This window comes from Pholcus phalangioides, unplaced genomic scaffold (assembly GCF_987345545.1).
Source record: "Pholcus phalangioides strain wild (caught in Gottingen) unplaced genomic scaffold, Ppha-v1.0 ptg000015l_1, whole genome shotgun sequence".
Taxonomy (NCBI): Eukaryota; Metazoa; Arthropoda; class Arachnida; order Araneae; family Pholcidae; genus Pholcus; species Pholcus phalangioides.
Genome location: NW_028301608.1, coordinates 9246845 through 9258847, shown reverse-complemented (window position 1 = coordinate 9258847; position 12003 = coordinate 9246845).

Here is a 12003-nt window from a genome sequence, read left to right as displayed (position 1 = left end):
AATCATAATTTTTAACTTCTGTGAATCAAAAGTTTGGGCATCTCCTCTTTGCATTCTTAATTATTCCCTTTCAATCACCAGGAATTTGAGCTCAATTGACTGTGTTGTACTATGTCTATACTATTGACTAGTTTCAACAGTGTAAGAACATTTTTATGTTCCAGTTTTGGCCACCACATGCATCGGAATATAGCATTAGTTCCTTATATTTAGAGGCTCTCTCTCTCAGGTGTCTCACAACAATGCTAGAAATGTCTTCAGAGCCTCTCTCTTCCCCTTTCCATTTCATCCCAAACGTACATGTACCCAACATTATCATTGAAGGAATGTACCCCAAAGTTATAACATATAGATTGCGTTTATGATAAGCTACAAATGTTGGAAGCTTAGGAAAAGGAAATGCTTTTTGAAGTCGAATGTACAGCAGTGCGTTATTCGAGGTTTTATCCTCTTTATCCTTATCCGTTTTCATTTTCTGTCTAGCCTGCTGTGTTTTCCGCAAGTGGAGCTCTCGTTTATTTTCAAGACTTTTCCAGTGATTTCATTCATCTTCCTGTGAAAACAAACGCCGCCTCTGAGAAAGTAGGTGAACTATGAACTTAGCTCACTATGACAGTGAACAGAACAGACGTTGCTACACCTCCTGAGCTAACTATCACATTCTTTGTAAAAAATGGACTTTGTCTGTAATGGCTATGAACCCTACATATGATATCCTCTACCAATGTGCTCCAAGATGGAGTAGAGGTGTCGTGAGAACTCTAATATAATAATAAAGACGCTGTGATCATTAAGTGGTTGAGATCATTTACTTGAAAATCTGCCGTTTTGCATAATGGTGAAAATCAACTTTTATCTGAAGTGATGGTAGGTTGAAAAATGTTTATAGCTTTTTGTTGATTGAAAAGAAACTCTCTTCTATATCATTTCTATGTGTATTGAATATATTAGTACATATAATAGACTAAAAGTCGGTTATAACTCACAATCTCGAAGAAAATTGTCATTATGACGGAATTCTCATTGTCAGCGAATTTCAATTTTTGGATGTGCCAGGCTATAAGTTGAAAATTGATGATTTGTGCATACATTGTAGTCGTCTTTAAGATTTTTTCGTTTCCGTATTAGTGAATGAAAAGTCGTGAAATTAACATTTGGTCCCATAGGAGTTGGTTTGGTCCCATAGGATGGTCAGAACTGTAAGGTGGGGGGGGGGTGATAGAACTCGCAAAAACAAACAACTTTCATCATACTATGTGGGGTCGGAAAGCCAGTGCTGAGCTGCAAGAGGGCCACTTTCCCTGGATTGGAGGAAACGTCGCCTTTCACAGAACCCGCCATTCGGCTGCTCTCCGTCACCGATGTGACGCCTGTGTTGTAGCTCATTGGTGGTCACTCATTTTAACATTTGCTATGAAGTTTTCGATAATAAAGATTATTTACACTTCATTATTCGCCATTACTCTGTTCTCCATCCTCACCACGCCGCGCCGGCGTCCTCTCGAGGCTCGCCGATTGCTTTCCGACCCACATTCTATGGTGATAGGTGTTTGTTTTGGCGAGTTCTCTCCTTCTCACCTTACAGTTCTGACCATTGGTCACACCCTGTAGCATTTTGTATTCTCATTATGAATGGACTCGGCGAACAAATGAAATATTATATTAATGCTCAATTCCAAGCCATTATGGACTTGTTAGTATTTTTCTGGTGATCGGGAAGGTTTTTTAGTATGGTTTATTCAGCCATTCGGAAACAACATTAAATTAAATGTTTCAGTCAAATAAGACACGACAGTGATTGAGATGTCTTAGTCACTGGAAAAAGGAATCAAAGTCGAATAGGAATCATTAGATACGCAGTGTGTATAGTGGGATGGCTTAAGAATAGGAAGATAGAATAAAAAATAAGACTTTTTAAATTCCATACTTCGTCAGAAGCAAGTCAAAGTAATGCTTACCAAGAGCATGTGCGACGATAAGTTGTATTCTTCGAACTATTCAGTTCAATTATTCAAGACAAAGAAATAAAAATTGGCCTTTTGCACAAATTTGTTGAAGTTAATTGAGAAATATTCATAATTTTCCCACCAGTTGAATATATATAATCTCCCAATAAAATATAATCTAATTATTATTCTTATTTGTGCCTACACCAGCGGTTCTCAACCTTTTTTGACTCGTGGAGCCCTTTCTGGTCTATAATTTCTATGGCGGAGCCCTGTAGGTCTATTTTCTATTTATTCATCAAAGTTACTGATCTATTTATGTTGTTTAAAATACTTATAACTATTTTTTTCAAATTTACTGTTTCATTTTTACTTTCCTCGAGTCGCCGCGAAGCACCGGTTGAGGAGCGCTGGTCTACGCCATTAGCTATTTCTCAATCACTCGTTATAGTTAAGACTCTCGTTATGAACCGTACTCGTTATATCGTTTATTACTTGAGCATGCTCAGCTCAATATCAGTGTGAATAAAGTCCACGGCGCTGGATGCGATCACATCGGATCTAAGGGATTCTTGGTTAAAATAACAAAATCATATATATATATAACTATATCCCGATAAAAGTCTCATTTCCCATTTGCAAGAAGATTTTTTTTTTTCGGAAAAAAAAGGTTTTTGTAGAGAGTGAGCTTAATTTTTTTAAATGTTTGTGTACTGAACTAAAATTTCTTCACAGTGCTGAAAGAAGATAGAAGGGAAGCACACACGATCTTTTTTCTCTCTCTCCTTCTCTTATCTAACCTTGAACATGAGCTGACTCCGCCCACTGGCAGTTGGTTGATTGGAGTGGGAGGGGGAATGGAAAACTTGTTTCGCTGTAAAAACAACTTCAATGCGTTTTAAAAGACCAGATATTCGGTGTGGCTGAAATAAAGCTGATCAAGTTCGACGAGATATCTCGGGATTGCCACTGAAACGGTACCAGAATTTTTATCAACAGGGAGAAGTCAAGAACACTTTCTTGCGTCCTCGCAGCCTTATAACGGTAATTTAGAGGGGAAAAAATTATTTGGTTTAACCTTAGCTGCAGAAGAATGCGCAAAAAATCTGTCGGCTGAAAAAATAAAGATAACATTGTCCGCAGTACCGGAAACAAAAAAATTAACTTGTTCCCATGTTATAATATTGGTTCGTTCCGTTCTCTGCAAAATTGATAACAATACTAAAGTGATACAATAATATAATAGCATTATAAGTGATTGTAATAAGCGGTGTCGACCGTATAAGAGCAAAATAACCAAAATAAAAGAACAAAACTATTATATGTACAAATTATTTTTTTCTTGTAATCACGAAAAGCATTCATTAAAAAAAATTAATGTTTTGAATATTTTTTTTCATTATTTTAGTACCCACAATTTGATTCAGATATAGAAAAAGTTCTTAATTTATAACAATAGAACTTCATTTCACGGTGGTAGCTTCATAGTGTGTATGTTTTTGATAGCAACGTTGTCTCAACGATAACGTTAACGCATGCAATTAGTGGCAAACAATAGGGTGTCCGATATTAGAAACCTCATTACCGATATCTTGTCAGTGTGAGTTTTGCTCTTCATTAGAGAATGGAAATAAATGAAGCGGAATATCTCGAACGGTATCCAGCTTTATCTGACCATAAAAGCTTAAACTCTGGTGACGCCAATTCGAGCGTTACGACTTTAGCCGCGGTTGTTGGCCAGCTACAGCATTTTCGCAGGGTAAGTGAAATGGGAAAACTCACAGCTGTCGTAATTTCCTTGTTGACCGCACCGTAAACTGAAGGCAAGGTTAGCGTTAAATACTACTGCCGAATGAGTTGGCGAATTTGTCACTTTTGCAACAAACCAGACGGAAACCAAGTAAATTGGACGACGTCGAGATGGTCACCGGTAATTTCTCAAAATCGGGTGTCAGGATAGACATTTGTCTGAGATATGAAACACGTTAGCTTTTGATAAGTGTACAAATGTGGGAATAAATACTTATTTTCCAATGGTGCTGCCTATTCAATGGTCATCGACACGCGAACTCTAAATAGTGCTTGTTCCGTTTGGATTTATTGATATAGATAAAAACAAATTTGTTTGACAACCCTGGAAACATCAGTTCAGAACTTGTGTTATTCTTGTTAACGTGCTAAATAACTAGAATGTTGATAAAAGGGCAAAATATTCCCTTTTCATTATTGGATAGAAATTGCATAGTTATCTAAAGAGCACTATGTCACGTAACTATTCAATTGATATCTATGTTTCTGCTAAAACTTAAAATATGCACGAGAAGTTATGATTCTCAATAATTATGATAAATGGCTAAAATCTAATAATTAAATTATCATAGCCACATTCTTTAAAAGTGTTATATACGCACATATACTACACATATAGGGTGTCCTGTGAGTACTAGTAAGGATTTTATCTCATCAACCGTCCGTCGTAAAGGTATGATTCCAGCTTGAAAAATGCTCAACAGGCGTTCAAAAATTAACCTGTACTAGTTTTGAGAGTGAAAATACAATGTGGAACAAAAATAAAATAAAATCTAAAATTTATACGTTCCCCCCCCCGAGCTCTAACTTCCAATTAGAAAGTTGTTGCTCTATCTCTTCTGATGCCTAAAAAACTCCATGTTTAAACAATTGTGAGAAATATATACTTCGTCATTATGATTTTTTTTTCCACGTGAATACGTTTTTTAAATAATCTGGCGATACTGAGAGTATTAGCAAAAAGTTGAGTGATGAGAAATTATTTATACACCCATACACCTCAGAAAGTACCCAACACAAGCCAAACATTCAAAAGCAATGGTGAGTCAAATCCACATTGCAAAAGTTCGTTCAATGATATCACTCCGGTTTCAATACCTCTCCCCGTCTGGGGACCAAACCTGTTGCCCTGATTCGTAAAAAAATTATTTTCCGCTATATCTCATAGAGTACACAACGCAGATCAAAAGTGATGATATCGTCAGACACACATTGCCAAGACAAATCCAGAGATATCCCTTCGGTTTCAACATCTCTTCTCGTGTGGGTACCTGGCCCGTAGCCTTGTGTAAGTTGCCACCGTGAGGTTGCTCTCATGTTCCCAGGTTCATACCTGAGGGAGAATATAAATATTTTTCCTTACAAGCTTGAGGGGACCACCGATAGACAGCGCTTTCATTTCCCACCAGCGTCATTGATGGCAGTAAATTGGATTATAGCGATATGGCCAGAGTCGTTCTCTGGTGTAGTAGACCCGTGACCCTGATTCGTAAAAAATTGTTTCCCGCTATATTTCGAGGAGTTCAAAACGAAAAAAGATGGCATTGGTATGGTTTTTTCCAAAGACAAAGCTGATGATAATGACCAAAGTTTATTATTTCAGTACCTGCTACGCGATTCAAGGCAAAAAAAAAACCGTATTCACATCAAAACTTGAGGCCTTGTTTCAGGTCACAACCTACCCCAATTTTTTTATTTATTCCACATGGAAACGTTTTAGTCTTTATACAATTGTTCTTTAATTTCAGCTATCACTATTTCGCATGTCAGGAAACTAGATATTAAGCATTCGATTGACAGGAACTCTTTTGAAGGATCACAAACACTTTTCTGGCATAATAATATCTACCTAGCTAATAATGCAGCTGTTATAATCTATTATTGAAACAGTAGATTCATTAAATTTATTAGCCATTTTTCAGACTCCTTATAGCGTATCGTTTAGTCGCTTTCCCTTTTCTTCATTAATTCAAGTGGAGAAAAATAATTTATTTCTCCATTAATAAAAGCCCCAAAAAAATCCCTTTTAGTGCCTAAACTACCGGTGTCTCTTAATAACTTACACCGTAACTGATAACTTATACTTAATAACTTCTACCGAGTACAATACAAACGAAGCTATTTGATTTTGTTTTCAGCATTTTTCGCCAATGTGTGGTTCATGAATTGCGAAACGTAAATTTAAAATTTAATTCTAGGTTGTGAAAATTCTTTGATTGTCAGAATAGTTGCCAAGAAAACTTAATTACTTGACATTAATTGCGAATTAAAAAAAAAACTCTTTGAATTTATTCTGCGTACAGTCCCCTAAACTTTTGAGGAAATTAAAATGTAATTTCAAAACAGTGATAAGTTGCCAAAACATAGTGATTTCAAAATTTTGCTGCGATACAAGGCGGACGAAATTTCTTCTGGTGATCATCATTGTTATTCATTGTTATTCTCTGCAACTTTTCTTCCGGTAAAGTTGATAACAGAAGAATGGTTCCTTGTGTTCGAAGAGCACACTTCGACCTTTTAAGAGAAAGGTGAGTGGGAGATTTCAAAGATCGGTCAGAATCAGTTAGTGTAGAATGTCAACAGAAAACGTTTAGGGCGAAACTAACTTTCATTTTGCATAACGCCGTATCATTTGTTCGTAAGAAGAGAGTTTGGTTGCCCCACCCACTCTGGTTTACGCATAAAATGCGTAATCTTTATAGTGAAAAGACAAGGACATTCGGATTAACATAAAATTGGAAAAGGTGACTTATCAGCATTTACTGAAAAAAAAATGGGCATTGAATATGCTGATTTCGGAAAGTAAACGGAAGTAGGCATGCACACAGGTGACACCCAAAAAATAATTTTTCAAGTATGTCAACAATTAATGTTGTTGAATGGCACACACACACGTTTTCAACCACTTTTCACGTAAGTTTTTACTGGACAAGATGATATCCAAACTACGGATGTGCCAAGGGGTGACAAAGCCTTCAAAGATATTCTAGTGGAAGATGTGAAAATCCTAAAACTTCTAAAAAATATATGTGCAAGTAAAGAACCAGCACCAGATCCTAGGGTACTTGAGGAATGCGCTAATGGACTGTTGGAGCCAGTTGCGCAGATTCACAGAAGTATTGTTGCCAAGGGCATCGGCCCATTGGATTGGGAGCTTGCTACTGTGGTTTCGATATTTAAAAAAAAGGCAATTGGTGAAGTGGATAGACGAGAATAATGTATTGCCTGCTAATCAGCATGGGTACAGGAAGGGGGAAGTCATGTGTAACCGACCTCCTTTGCTTCTGTGATCACGTGACTAAAGCTTTGGATAAGGGTAAAAATTTACATGCTGCTTATCTTGATTTCCAGAGGGCATTTAATAGGGCAATTAGCATGGTAAACTCTTGAAGCGTTTACATGAGATTGGGTTTGAGGGGTGGGGGGCAACGCTTTGAATTTGATAGAATTATGTGTATCAGACATGGGCCACAATGGGTTACTTGTGAATATATATTTTTTATAGATTTGTTTCAATAAAAAGGAAGTCCCACAGATGTGGATTCTAATTGCATATTTTGCAACATAGGGGCAATTGAGACTTGCTCCCATATTTTACAAAGATGAGCCCTACTTATAACTCTTATAGAGCGTATTTTCTTGGACAAATCTCGACCGACGATATAGCTAGCTTGTTGTATTTATATTTCTGTCTTTCATTTATTTTATTTTACATAGTTTTTGTACTTACTAATTTTTATTTTGTGTTTTAACATATTTATATCTTGTTACCATGAATGGTCACATGTTGTTACCATATTATATTTCGTAATTATATGTCTTAATAATCTCGCAGCTCTATTGTAGTTGTCACTATATTTGTGTTGTCACGAGTCCACGCATTCGAGAAAATAAAGATTTTGATTGGTTAACATTTGTGGCAGCATGGTCTGGAAGGGATATCGTATGCTTCTATCAATTTTTGCATTTAAATTTTTATGAACTGATTATTATTTTAAATATTAGTTTCTTGGTAAGACTGCTATCTTGAAACCATTATTTTTAGCACCGAGGAAACATTTTGAACGAGTGAGTTTTTCTTGGATATAGAAAACCGTTTTTAGTATATATTTTGTTTGCGATTCTATGGTACATCGTCATCTTCCGACTGCACAGCATTACCTTAGTATCCAATCAATTGAAAAAAGAAAAAAAAATATTGCCGAAAAAAATCAGTTATTTTTAATATAGTTATTCTCAAAAATGTTATTCCAACTTATCATTTCTTTTTAATGACTCGACCACATAATTTGAGCTAATTTACCCTTATTTACTCCTGTTAGAGGTTTTTCAATATCGAAACACGCTACGATCCACACAGATTCCGAGTTATACATAGCTCACGTGAGTAGGTAATAGCTTTGGTGCACAACAGCAGTTTCAACTCCTTAATATAACCAAGTTTCATTTAGGAGTGGACCTCGAGGTTCAGCTCAACCCAACTTGTCACCGCGTAACAGTGAATGATATAGTTCTAATGCACGAAAATTCGATCGACATACGGAAGCTGTCGAATACTCTTAGAACTCATTTAGTTAAATTAGCGGACCGAACTCAGCCACTTAGCCGTTTACAACTTGGGTATTCGTACCTTTTACATGTTAGTTTCCAGGCTTATATAAGAGGCGTTCAATATTCAATAACTGAATGAATAAAGGTATCCAGTTGCTGTCAATCATCAAGACTAAATTTAACGTCGTATATATTTAATCATTTATAGCATTGTTCTCAACCTGGTTCGATATGCCCCCCTCCCCCTGTGTGTGGTCTTGGTATATTTTAGGATTTGGGAGGGCACGGGTGAAAATACGCAGATGAAAGGGGAGACCACCACAAATGACGAACTAGGTTACAGAAAATTGTGAAGAAACGAAGCTTTCAAGTGGAATATGGTGAAAAAATATGGCTTCCTCCAGAAACTAGCGGTGCTGCCCATAGGCCTAGGGCCAGCTCAACCCAATGGACCCATGTGAGCATGGCCGGGCCTCATATTCCTGATATTGATAGGGAGATTGAACTATATTATGAGATGTGGTAATTTCTATGATTTTCGAATGTAAGTCCATAAATATATATAAGCTGTATAGCTACTAAGTATGGGGTCCCAGAACATCACTTTGCTACGAGACACAGGATGTTGTGACGGCCATGCAAAACCCTCCACATGAAGAAAACTTGCTGAGCATTAGCACATGGTAAGCGTGAACCTAGGCTGATGAGTCAGGACGGTCGATTTATTTTATAGATTCGTTAGATTGCCCAGTATTTTACACAGACCTATTTTTCCCATATAATTCAGCCATAGCACACCCCTCCCCCAAGGATTAGTTTGATAGGTCCCGCCATTGGATCCAGCCCTGGGAGTCCGAGAGACGGTTCTTATTATATTTAAACTATAAATTCACTATAGAAAAGCCCGTGGAAAATCTGACATGGGGGGGGGGGGAGGGGAGACCACCCTCCAAAATCCAAGCCTAAGGTCCATTTCTCTCCTTATTGAACTTGTGGTGAACATCAATAGATTGCGCCTCAATATGCTCTGGTCAGAAACCCCCCCCCCCACCCACCCACCCTCTGTCCAAGACGAGGACAAAAATATAAGATGAATTTCCCATTGAGACAAAGATTTCCGACCCAACTCAATGGGTAGTAAATTAATAGTAGTAGTAACCTAGGGGCCCTGCTACATTAGAAGGGGGTATGGATTTTTTTTTCCTGGGAAGGAATGATCACCGACCCTGTGAATCCGTGCCTGGTCCTGGGTTCCAGAGATCGAACATATTTATAAAATATTTATTCGTTAAAAATTTCATTTTGATTACATTCGGTAAGTAGACGGGGTCTCCCTCTTTTATAAGAGGTCCCTGTATAACACAGGAGGGGAGCACGAGAAGAAAATATTGTTCAACGGTGTCCATGGGCTGGAGAAGTATGGGAAAGACCGATGTATAGTATTAGGGGGAAAGAAATAGGACACATCATTATTTGATTACTTCATTTTTTTTTTACTGAAAGTAATCTGATGTACTAAAAACTGACCTGCAGACACCGAAATTGTATTGAATGAGACATTTGTGAAGGAATGAGACGAATCCCCACGAATGCGCAGACATCGAGTATCTATCTATTAAGCCGCATCATTGTATTGGTAAATGATTAGCATCACATCGTTCAAGTACTCTTTTACCAAAAAGAGAGCTACTTAGTTCTGTCTCTCTATTTTTTGTCCCAGAGAATCATTTTTCTTTTCTCCTCGCATTTTGTTGCATTACCTTCATAAGCACAAGAAAATGAGGGCGTGAAACCACACGAGAAAATCGAATTATTTACACATGGTTTATTGAGAGCATTTCGGCGCCTACACAAAGAATATAAGCACCAGCGTGATGTATGCCATCGTCTCGGGATGTCCCATTCAGACATATATACGTCCAACGTAACCACGAATTTACCATTGATTTTGTCATCAGGGACAAATGTAAGCGGATATCTTTCTTTTTTTTTTTTTGCTTTCTCCTGAATTTTTTTTTTTGTATGATTCACGGTACACTTCGATGAAAAGCGTGTGTGACTGTTATGCGTAGTATTTCTCCGTGATATAACCGAATACATATATTCAGATGTATTCGTGACGAAGGATATATTCCATGCATTCGCTGCATCGTAAAACTGCCGATAAGACGGGACGGATACGATATGCGTTGGTCATTCAAAATCAAAAAGAGGAAGAAGACATTTCTTTTCCATCCGGCTTCACTTCTTCAAGGACACTCAGGAAATTTCGAACAAAAATATATGTATATCAGCGAATTTCGTTTGAAGGTTGTAGAATCTCTTCCGAAGGAATATCAATCCGGTGCTTTACTGACAAGATGTATATGTGACAAGATATACATATGTCATCAGGTTCCTTATTCTCAGATTACGTTCTCCAATATAATACATCTGCGTTTCTCAACCTTTCTGAAACTAACGGCCAGAAAGCCTGAAACAATTTGATGGTCCAATTATGTCCCATACTACGGGACATTAATTTCTTCATTACTCCGTTTGTTTTATACAATAAATATTGAATTTGTAATATTTACTAAGGTTATGAATGCACACCGTTTTCATAATATATAAATTACATTTTGAGTATAATGACAATAAATATTCATCTCGCGTACTTTTCAAGTTCAAGGATTTTTCCGAAATCTTTTTAGCAATTTGAATAACTGGTGATTGTATCTACGTCTAGCAACGTTTTTTATGACAATTGGCCATGTCGCCTTACTTTATACATTTAAAGATCCCAGTTTAACGTATTTTTCTCAATGCAATATGACCATTTGATCACATTTGAATATGTTTCCCCTGAAATATAGTTTATGTTTATTACGATTTCTAACAGTCCCCCCCCCCCACAGCAATTTCAACAGAAATTAGCAAATTTTATTTCAATCAGTAAATTGTATTTAAGGGAATGAATTGCATTTTCTTATAAATTTAGAGATATTTATATTTGATGCATCCTATTGCTCTAGGATCGCAAATTCCAACATTTTCCAGAATGATGTATGTCGAACCTAAGTATAAAGCTACTTGTTATTTTAACCCATATGTGGGGGGGGGGGGAGACTGACATCAATTGCAAAGGTTGAATAATTAATTTTTCATTCATTTCGAATTAAGTTTTATTAGAATCAATTTTATGTGTGCATGCAGACCGCCTCTGGTCCGCCGACCATAACTTGAGAAACACTAAGTCATGGTCTTGGCAATAATCGAAGATAATAGATGCGCGTAAAAGTAAAGGATGAGATATTCAGCTTCCTTGTGTTCTCTTATTAATATTTCCATGAGTTTTTGTTTGAGAAAAATATCTATCAAATATATTTCTACCAGTGAACTTACTGCCATCTCCACATTATTTTTTTTAATTTTGTTAAAAATTTATAGCATGATATGTGAACTAATTTATGAATATTAAATTTAAAACTAACATTGATAAGCTCTTGATTCAATATGATTGAAATCAATTAACAAAAAATATTTAACCCTCTATGGTTCAACCTCATAAGAACGTATTGATTTTTTTCCACAAAAGCGGATGTAAATTGGTGTTGTTAGCATATTTGTAATAAAAACAATGCTTCAAAATAGCAATTTTATAAATTGGAGTGGGTTTCTAATTAGTTACACAATGGTCATTCAGAAATTGAACATG